The sequence below is a fragment of the Papaver somniferum genome, chromosome 8 (genome assembly GCF_003573695.1).
Source record: "Papaver somniferum cultivar HN1 chromosome 8, ASM357369v1, whole genome shotgun sequence".
In the NCBI taxonomy this organism is placed as follows: domain Eukaryota; kingdom Viridiplantae; phylum Streptophyta; class Magnoliopsida; order Ranunculales; family Papaveraceae; genus Papaver; species Papaver somniferum.
Window position 1 is genome coordinate 174,064,617 of NC_039365.1, and position 10,470 is coordinate 174,075,086.

Genomic DNA, 10,470 nt, shown 5'->3' on the forward strand with positions numbered 1-10,470 from the left:
CAATTCAGATGCATGTGTAACCGCTAGCTACACTAGTCAGATGCTTGTGAAACTGAAATATACATTGTTTTATGTACTGTTCATTTTAATCGTATAAATACTGATTGCTTGTTGTTATATTTCAGGTTTTAGATAACTTCATAAAAGCTAATTGCTTAAACGTGGTAATGGTCTCGCTGGAACTGGAGTTGACGTTGAATACACAAGTCAGATGCATATGTAACTCTCAGTTACACTAGATAGACACATATGTAACTCTCAATTACACTAAACAGATGCGTGTGTAACTTCTAGTTACACATGCTAAGAAATTATTGTAAATGAATATTAAAGTAATAACTTTTTTTTTGTGTTTTTTTTTTGATGTCTATTTATTTGCATATATATACAAGTGTAACTTTGCATTACACATATCATAAGGATGTGTAACTTCTGGTTACACATGCCATATGCATGTGTAACTTCTGTTTACACCTTCGCACTGTATTTTAATAATTTCGGGCCTAGATTTAATAATTTTGGGCCTAGATTTAAATTTTATTTAATTATGGGCTTGACAATATGCATAAGGGTATCAAGGTCTTTTAAAAACTCGGGGCCTAGATTTAAACTTTTTTTAATTAAGGGCCTCATATTATGGGTTATCCATGGGTTGGGCCTGAGCCTAATTTTCCCACCCAGGATTGATATCCACAATTCCAATAGGGTAGCCCTTACAAGAAAGCCTAAAATCCCATCTAACCCTAATCTTAAAGAAGAAAAAACCCTAAGGTCTCTCTCCAACGAAAATGTTGCTGGCGGTTCCGCTGTTTCCTGTACTTCAACACCACAACAAAACCATACTACCACATAAGCATGGAAAAACATAGAAGCGTTTATGGAAAAACCCTAAATGCGAAGACTATCGTCACTCCCCACCACCTCTTGTGCCCGGAACATAGAATCTTCTCTGGATCATCGTGACTGTCTTCAACCATCAACTGCACCACCAGTGATGAACAAACCAGAAAATAGCATTGTCGCCATCTTACTCAAGGTTCCAAAACCAAACGGAGATAACCCTTAAAACAACATGTTGTGATGGCCTCCAACATCAAGAAAACATGATTCCCCAGCAGGAGATCTCCTCCCAACGCTTGAATGGAGATTGAACATAACACCATCCCCGAGCACATGTCATCATAACAGAACAACTCCACCATTAGCCTCCACTAACCACAGGAAAGGGAAACACCCAAATCTAACCTAAAACATGGAAAAAATGAAAAAAGGAATGAACTAAGGCTTAGATCCACACTAAGCTATGGTTACGGCGCTAGGGTATGGTTGAAAGAGAAAGAGGGGAAAGAGAGATCGAGGAGGAGGAGAGGGGGTTTGGTATCCAGAGGGAAAATTATTAAAAAAATAAAATAAAATAAAAAAAGAAGAAAGATTTTGTTAGAGAGAATGATACTACAATATGAACAAATCTATAAGAAGTAGAAGTGAATGAAAGAAGTAGAAACATAAACACAACGTAGGTTTCACTCAAACAAATAATTCCTATACTACAAGAAATATAAGTAAAAGAAAAGATGTAGAAAAAGAAACATAATGTAAGTTTCACTCAAACAAATAATTCCAATAACAATGCATAATAACACCAAATTGCATTACACATCATGTGTTCATTGAAAAGATAAGACTTCCTAAAATAGTTCCTACCATCCATCAATGAGGTAAAAAGAAATCAATGTAGGCAGACTAGTGCTGCCTTTTAGCCCTTACGAAACTAACTAATATGGTGATTCTAGTTCGAGCAACAACTTGAATCCACCTCAGTTAGGGGTGAAAAATTCTTGCACAAACTGGATATGCATATGTCCATTTCCTTAAGTGTACGTGACTTAAGGAAATCGTTTTTACCTATTGGGATCGGTTCTACCTTCACTCCCAAACATAGGTTAGGATGCGTTTCACCTTGACTCCCAATATAAGAAGGGATCGGTTCGACCTTGAATCCCAACATAGTTAGGATCGGTTGTACCTTGATTCCATAATAAGTTCGGATTGGTCCAACCTTAAGATTTTCAATGAAAACCAGACATTTAATGCCATTGATTGCTTTCCATTATGAAAAAATTTCGTAAGTCTACTTCCTTAAACTCATGTAATTAAACATAGTTTTCTAGGCATGAAATCAAACTTATGTTCACTATACATTCTAGTAACGAGTTAAAAAGATTATGTTACAATTACGAAGTTCAAAAGATAAGCATTATACTTCATAATTCAATATACCAATATAAAGCATTTATCACTATTGATATATTGTTCCTTGATATTTTGATCACAATATGATGATCAAGTCTCTTGTAATAGAGTTTCATGGATATAACTTCGCCCGTTATGTTTTCAATTAGAAACGACTTGAAAGCTTACGATATAGAAATGGAAACAAGTCAAGTCACGTATTACTAACTTCAAGCGGAAGGAGGATGTCATTGTTGTTGTCGATACGTCTTCGGAATCTTCAGGTCTTCAGCGTAATACTTGTGTGTCTCAATATTTCTATACTTCCTTTATTCTAGTAACCTAATCAAGCGACTTATGATTTTTGATACTAAAATATGGCAACGAACCGTGGCATACCAATGCTTGGTGGGTTCAACGGAGCAGTGCTCTAACAGTTATGTCATGATATTTGTGATTAACTTATATGTAGTGTTACATAAATCTATCAGTCTATAATCACCAGGTGCTTGTGGCAGTTGGATTTTGGAATGAAGCATAAATTGATATTATTTATTTTCCGAATTAATGATTCTTACACTTGTAAAGAAGCTTTGAACCATTTGGATAACATCATATTTTGTAGTATTCCAATGTGTTTGAAAAATACTGATGAAAATCCGTCAAGTCTGGTGCTTTCCACGGTTGCATGCTTTGAATAGTAGTAAAAATTTCAGCTTCATTTGGTATACGTGTTAAAGCAGCATTCTCAGCTTCAGTAATGCAATTTGGTATTAGAATGAAGAGATCTTCAATAGTTACTAGGTCAGATGTACTCATTATGTTTGTGAAGTGTGATGTGAGCAAAACTTTAAGATTTTCCTGTCAGTGCACCAACTACCATTGGGGTCGAGAATAGATTCAATTCGGTTTCTCGTTTTCCTTCTGTTGGTTTACTGATGAGAATATTTAGTTTTTTGATCAACTTCATGAAGCATTATACCTCATGGATGTTGTCTGTAAAACTGTTCTTCACGTGCATGTAATTCATTAATTTCCTGTGTAATATGTTATACCTGAGAAATAATGTCTTCTTTCGAATTTGACTGCTGCAGCAAAGTTAGTTTCTTTTGAAGACAGTTAATATTTCCACGTATGTTTCCAAAAGTTTCCCCATTCCACTTGGAAAAATCTCTACTAGTAGTATCTAATTTATTTTTCATTCTAAAGGAATCAGACCAATGGACATTTTTTGACCAATAATCACTACTATGATCTTTACATGAATCTTCTCTTAACTAACATTTTAAAACTTTCCAATTTCCTTAACCTAATATGTAGAAATCCAAGAAGATAAGACGGTGATTAGACCCTAAAAATAGGAATGTGTTTTAAACTAGGACCAAGATAGTAAAGTAACCAATCAGGATTAATAAGTGCTCTATCTAACCTAGAATTTATTCTGGCAGTGCCATTCTTGTTGCCAGTCCAGTTGAATTGACTACCATGAAAACCTAGGTCAGTTAAGCCATTGTCATGAATGAGCTGAACAATTTTAGATGTTTTATAAGAGATACCAGAGTTGTTAGCTCTTTTATCATCATCCATAGTGATGTTGAGGTCTCCTAAGAGAAAATCCAAGGTACATTAATATTTAAAGTTTCACAAACGGTCTTGTTAAAGTTCCATTGAGCTTTACTTCTTGTGGATAAAGAGACCCATAAATTAGCACATTAAAGAATCCATTGTGGCTTAGATGGGTCACTTCCAACAAGACAATGAATCATGATTTTACCGTTATGAATATCTAGTTCAAAACCATCTATCATTCCATAACAGGAAAATACCTCTAGTTCTACCAACATAAGCAACATAAAAAGTATTAGGGTAACATAGTAGTCTAACTTGTTGAAGTATTTTCTCAGAATTAATTTTTGTTTCTTGTAAGAAATTGATGTCTGGGTGCAGCATTTTATCAAGATCCGACAAGTAAATTTTGGTACCCTTTGCAGTGTAACCTTACGATTCCACGAGATTATACGCATTGTATTAAAACAAATAACGAGACTTTTAGGAAAGAAAATATGAATATAAAAATGAAAGCTTGCAGCAGAAGTTAAACATAATTTATTTTTTGTAAAAAATGGTTTGTATATATTTGATCAATGAGTCCATGACTAGCATTTGTGGGTTAAGCAGTGTTGGTTCCTGAATCATTAGTGAAAACGTGGGGGTACCAAAATATATACGCCACCAAATTTTTCATAGGCAACCTGTATGGACTAAACCTAAATACAATTCCGAGAGTTTAACTTAGTGAATCTCAATCGAGGAATAACATTCAGAGTTATATCTCTTTCTCTCAAATCAGAAAGTTGATAGCACCAAATCCGTGGACCTGATTTACGTGTGAGAGTTATTGGACCATCTCAAAAATCGATATCTTGTCGTATCCAACAAGGATGGATGTATCTACTTTGATAGATTTACGTACAACCTGTGATATTTTAATTATAAAGATAAACAATTGATGTGGAAAAGAAATAACACAGACACCAAAATTTTTGTTAACGAGGAAATCGCAAGTGCAAAAAAACCCCGAGACCTAGTCCAAATTTGAACACCAAACTGTATTAGACCGCTACATTCACTAGCCTATTACCAATAAACTTCAGACTAAAATTTAATTGAGACCGAATTAAACCCCACAACAATTCAGTTACAGTCCCGCTCCTTACGCCTCTTGAATCCCAGCAGGACTCCGCGTAAATGATTCCCTTTGTTGACGTACTTTACAGCCTAAGAGTTACTTCAACTCAATTGAATACTTTAAACCAATCTTCCTCCCACAGATAAGCCTATAACTGTGATTTCCTTTTTGATCGTAGATCAAGGTGAGACAAAAAACCGATAGTAACAGACAAAGTCTAGCTAACCTCAAAATCCAGACTTATGCTCCCCTAAGAGTATTCTAGATTATTATTCACCTCACAAATTATAAACCCTTGGAATCACAAAGTCTGAGACGAAGAGAACTTTGTGATTTCTATCTTGTTCGAGTGAGCAGCTCAACAATCAAACAAGATCAGGATACACGAACTATCAAGATAAAATATAGTTGTACCTGGCTTCATGAATCCCCAAGTGAAAAAAAATTTAGTCGCTAAACCCTAGAAGAGTTTTAGGGATAGGACAACTCGATTTTACTACTAGGACACACAAAGAATAGTTTCAGGGATTCAAAAATCCCAGTTGCTTGAGGTTCTCCCTTATACAGATTTTCAAAGTATAGGTTGCTTTAGGTTTAATCTAAGATATCTTTGGAACCAAGCAAACAATATCCACCTTTATATGAATCTTTGAAATGTCAATAACATAACAAGATATACATTCTGTTTAGGATGAACCGTAACCGAACCTTGTATAAATACATTGTTCATAGACGGTTAGCCGAGACTAGACGATTGAACCATAAGCTTAATCATTTTTATATAACACTTGAGACTTTTTACTTAAGTCACAACCATAGGTTATAATGTGATAAATCATGTCTATATAGTATTTTTAGAGATTTATTCAAATGGCAATTATCTCACAGAAATAATTTTTGTGCATCTGAAAATATTTGATAGGGCAAGTACGTGTACTCTACCTTGCCCATGACTATTTATTTCATGGTATGTGTACCCTTAAGACAAAAACAATTTCAGGAACTTACAGAACTTTTCCAGTTTGCATACCAGGTATGCCTACCACTCTGGTTTAAAAACCCACGGTTCTTTTAATTTACGGTATGCATACTGGGTATGCGTACCATTCTTGGTTCTTGAGCAACATATTTTTTATGGTACGGATACCGGGTATGCGTACCAAACATTTGTTGTCGACATATAGCTACTCAAGTACGTATAATTAGTACCTGTACTATGGTTCCACACCTATAATAGTTTTCTCCAGTATGTGAACTGGTATGCATATTGTCATGTATCCAAATTTACAGTAGTTCTACATTTCTCTCTAAATCAAATCGAAAAATTCTCAAATAACATCAATGACACATGATATCACTATTCCAAGCTATTTTCGAATGATATTCTTGAATCACGATTTAGATTATGAATAATAAACTATTCTTAACCGAAATTTATTAAGTATGAACAAATATTCATTAAGCTTAGTCATATATATTTCGAGAACTAATTACCAAGATAAATTTGACTTGAAATTCTTGTTATACTTGAAATAGTATAATTAGTCATGTGATAATGTCTCATAGATAGAAGGATGAATATAACTTGAGAAATAGGTGGTTCAGTCTTCGCTTACCTTTTGTTGAATAATTTCTCCAAAAATCTTTGGTTGATCTTCGTCTTCAAACGGTAGAACGCAGTGATGTCCGATTCTCAACTACACATATATCCTAATTTGTAACTTGACTAATTGTAGACTAAAAATCAAGATATAATTTTGATCAACTAAATTTAACAACAAGCTTGATATAACAACACTTGTGAGTTCGACCGATAAATGCTATAACAATTATCTTCCATCATCAAGCTACCATGGGTGCCCATATTGATAGTTGTGGTGGTATCACTGGTATTGTAGGTGGATGGATATGAATGTTATGTGGGTTCATAAATGGTTCACGGTTGAGAACATAGTTTCTCATCCTTTTTGGATGTATAGGATCATCACTTGTTTCATAATTTGCTTCCTCATAAATCATTTCCTCTTCATGATGTGTTAATCGTTCCGCTCATAAATATTAGCTTCTTGTCTTTGATGTGTTTCATATCATGCTACTAGAAAACTGTCCAAATACTGCAAGTAAGTTGTCTCTATGTATTTACTGTAAATATAATCAATAATGAAACACTTATCACATATCTTCTTCGGATGCAACTCCCCATGATATTTGGTCCAAAAATATTCACCAGAGATTGTATTCCACCAACCACTACGATGCAATGGTTTCTTGAGATCCATCTCCACTCTTGCTTTCACAGTGTTACCATATATACCTAGGTATACAGTTTGGTGGATTTATAGATGTTTTCCTTCCTATAAATCCAATTATTTCATGTACTATAGGACTAGTCAGATGTTGTTAGAGCACTGCTTGGTCGAACTCACTTGCGTTGCTATCTCAAGCATGTTTGTCAATATTAGTGATCAAAACTATAAGTTTTGCTTTTTAATCTACTTATAGATGTCTCAGACTAGAACATAGATTGTGTAGTTGAGCCATAGACTTCACGACGTTCATCATTTGAAGACGAAGAGCTTGTGGAAATTTATCAACAAAAGGTATGTGGAGACTGAAACTCATTTATCACTTGGAAAGTCTATTTCTACTTTATCTCCTATATTGAGACATAAGTCGTGTTACGATATAGTTTTCTATTATACACAATTGAGACTTCGAGCTGAGTTTAACTCGCTTACATATTTCTCGAAATATGTGGTTGGTAAGATTTCGTTTCGACCAAGTTCATCTTATATTCTTGACGCAAGTCAAAATATGATCATGTGAAAATTGCCGAGTAACATCTTATATGGTTTGTGTGATACAATCATTTGGTGTAGACTTGGAATGTTTCGTTATGATTATTTCAATAACTTGAAAATTGCTTTGATGCTAATAGTGTGTGAAAACGGCTATTGTCATCCTCTAAGAAAGTTTCAATGATTGAAATAATATTTTAAAACACTTAAACATTATTGGATCGTGACATGTTGTGTACTCTTGCACATATGTAATCCATGTCTGGGAACCATAGTATGCGTACTCGTACGCGCACCTGTTGGCTTGAGAAATCCGGGAACCTAAGTATGCGTACCAGTTCGCTTACTGGCGTGAGGCTCACGTCCGAGAATTTCTGCTGGGATTGGAAGTACGCGTACCCATTTGCGTACTGGCGAAACCCAATCTTGGTCCAGGTATTTCAAGTATGCGTACCCGTTCGCATACTTGAAGGTTAAAGTTCTAAAATCGGTTGTGTACATGAACTTAAGCATTTATATAAAAGGAATGCAATCTTTGCAAACCGTGTCTATGATGTTCATGAATTGATTCGAATGAATCAAACCAATTTTTCTTCATTTGTGTTCTTGTATACATTTATGAGAATATAGCAATTGAACAACTCTTTAACTAGTTTCATTTGAACTAGTTATGGTTAATATGAACAAGGTTGATATGAGAGTATTCATATGGCTAACTTCGGTTAACTATTATGAGCCAACATGGTGTACACGTTTAGGTACGGTTACATAAACCTAAATGAGGGTACATTTCATTTTTGTAACAAGTTAAGTTCGATCTAACAGTTGAAAGATATAATCTTGGGTTTAATTAGGTTCTCATATAACAATGATTATTGAATGCTTAGTTACCAAGGTAACTTAGATTGCAAACCCTGATTTGAAAACTATGTAAAGGAGAACTCTAGCAACTGGGAAACCTAATCCCCACACTTCTGTGTTCTACTAGTTGCACATCTAAAGTCGGTTATCTTTTAACCATAGGTTTTTCATGAAACCCTGTAGGTTAACGACTTAAAGACTTCATTGGGATTGTGAAGCCAGACCTAACTATTTTTTCTGTAGTTGCGTGTTCTGATCTTGCCAGATTCTATCGTTTGAGTACTATCTTCTTTAAGATTTGCTCGAGATTTAATCTCCGATAGGAAAGATAAAAAGTAATCACAAACACCTTCATCTCATCGTTTGTGATTCCACAATATCTAGTTTCGCTTCCATACGATTTGGATTATTGTGAGGTGATTGATATTACTAGGCTGTTTTTTGGGAACATAAGACCGGTTTTTCAATTGGTTCCTGTTCACCTTGATTTTACAAAAGACGGAAAAAATCTCTCTGTGGGAGACAAATTTATCTATTCCAATAGATTTTTCCGTGGGAGACAGATTTGTTTATCAAGTCTTCGACTTTGGGTCGTAGCAACTCTTGGTTGAGGGTGAGATCAGCTAAGAGAATCAAGTGCGTAGTATCCTGCTAGGATCAAAGATGTAATGAACGCAACTGTATCTTGAATCAGTGTGAGATTGATTAGGGTTTAACTATAGTCCAGTCTGAAGTTCATTGGTAGTAGGCTAGTGTCTGTAGCGGCTTAATACAGTGTGGTGTTCAAAGATGGACTAGGTCCCGGGGTTTTTCTGCATTTGCGGTTGTTCTCGTTAACAAAATTCTGGTGTCTGTGTTATTTCTTTTCCGCATTATATTTTGCTATATAATTGAAAATCACATGTTGTGCGTTGTATCGATCAATTAAGAAATCCAACTTTTGGTTGTTAATTGAAATTGATTTATTCTTGAACATTGGTCTTTGGTACCGTTCAAGTTACTTATCGTATATTCAATCGGGATCACAAATTTCTATTTGCTGATTGCAGATTAAATAGAGATATAGAGATATAAACTCTTTGATATACTTTTCTAAAGATTGAATATGACTGTCTAGTTAATTCTCTTTAAAGTATATTGGAGTATGTCCTCTCAGATTTCCAAACGAATTGTTGGGTGTGGTTGTTAGACACCCGCATTTTCAGATGTTTCATCTTTAGGTATTGAATTGCACAATAAAGACCTGATGGGTGAACTTGTAATCCTTCAAGGGGAAGCCAATAATATGTTAACCTTTTTGGATAATGACGTTTGGTACCACAATAGAAGTTACGGAAACAGAAAATACCACAACTTAACATACTAGCATTCCATTTTTCTGTTAAACTAACTCGCCCCCAACAAAATATAGAATACCTAATCATATCCTCAGACTTGGGATCGCATATACATAATTGATTTTTAGATCCAATGTTTTGGTATGGGGTATGTTTTTTTATGTTTGGTATGATTTATTTGGGTTATTGGAGATCAGAGTTTTCCAATTTTCAGGCATCACTTCATTCAACACAATCAAGAGCTGGCACAGGGATTGTTGATTGTTTTTTTGATCGATAATATAAATGGTTGCTGTAATGAAAGAGTATTTATATGGTTGGTAAATTTGTGATTTAGGGTTTTCAGTCAAAGAGTTTTAATTAGACTCGTGATGAAAAATCTTGGATGGTCCTTTAAGGTTCTGATCAGAATTTACATCGTTTCTACGGGGTTCGTCTGTTGAAGGACTACATAGGATTTCCATTCATGGTGGTTCAATAGAAATAAGTTTGTGTTTCAGCCGATTAAATGTATGGTATAAGAAAGTTTGAAATTGATTAGTAATGATGCTTC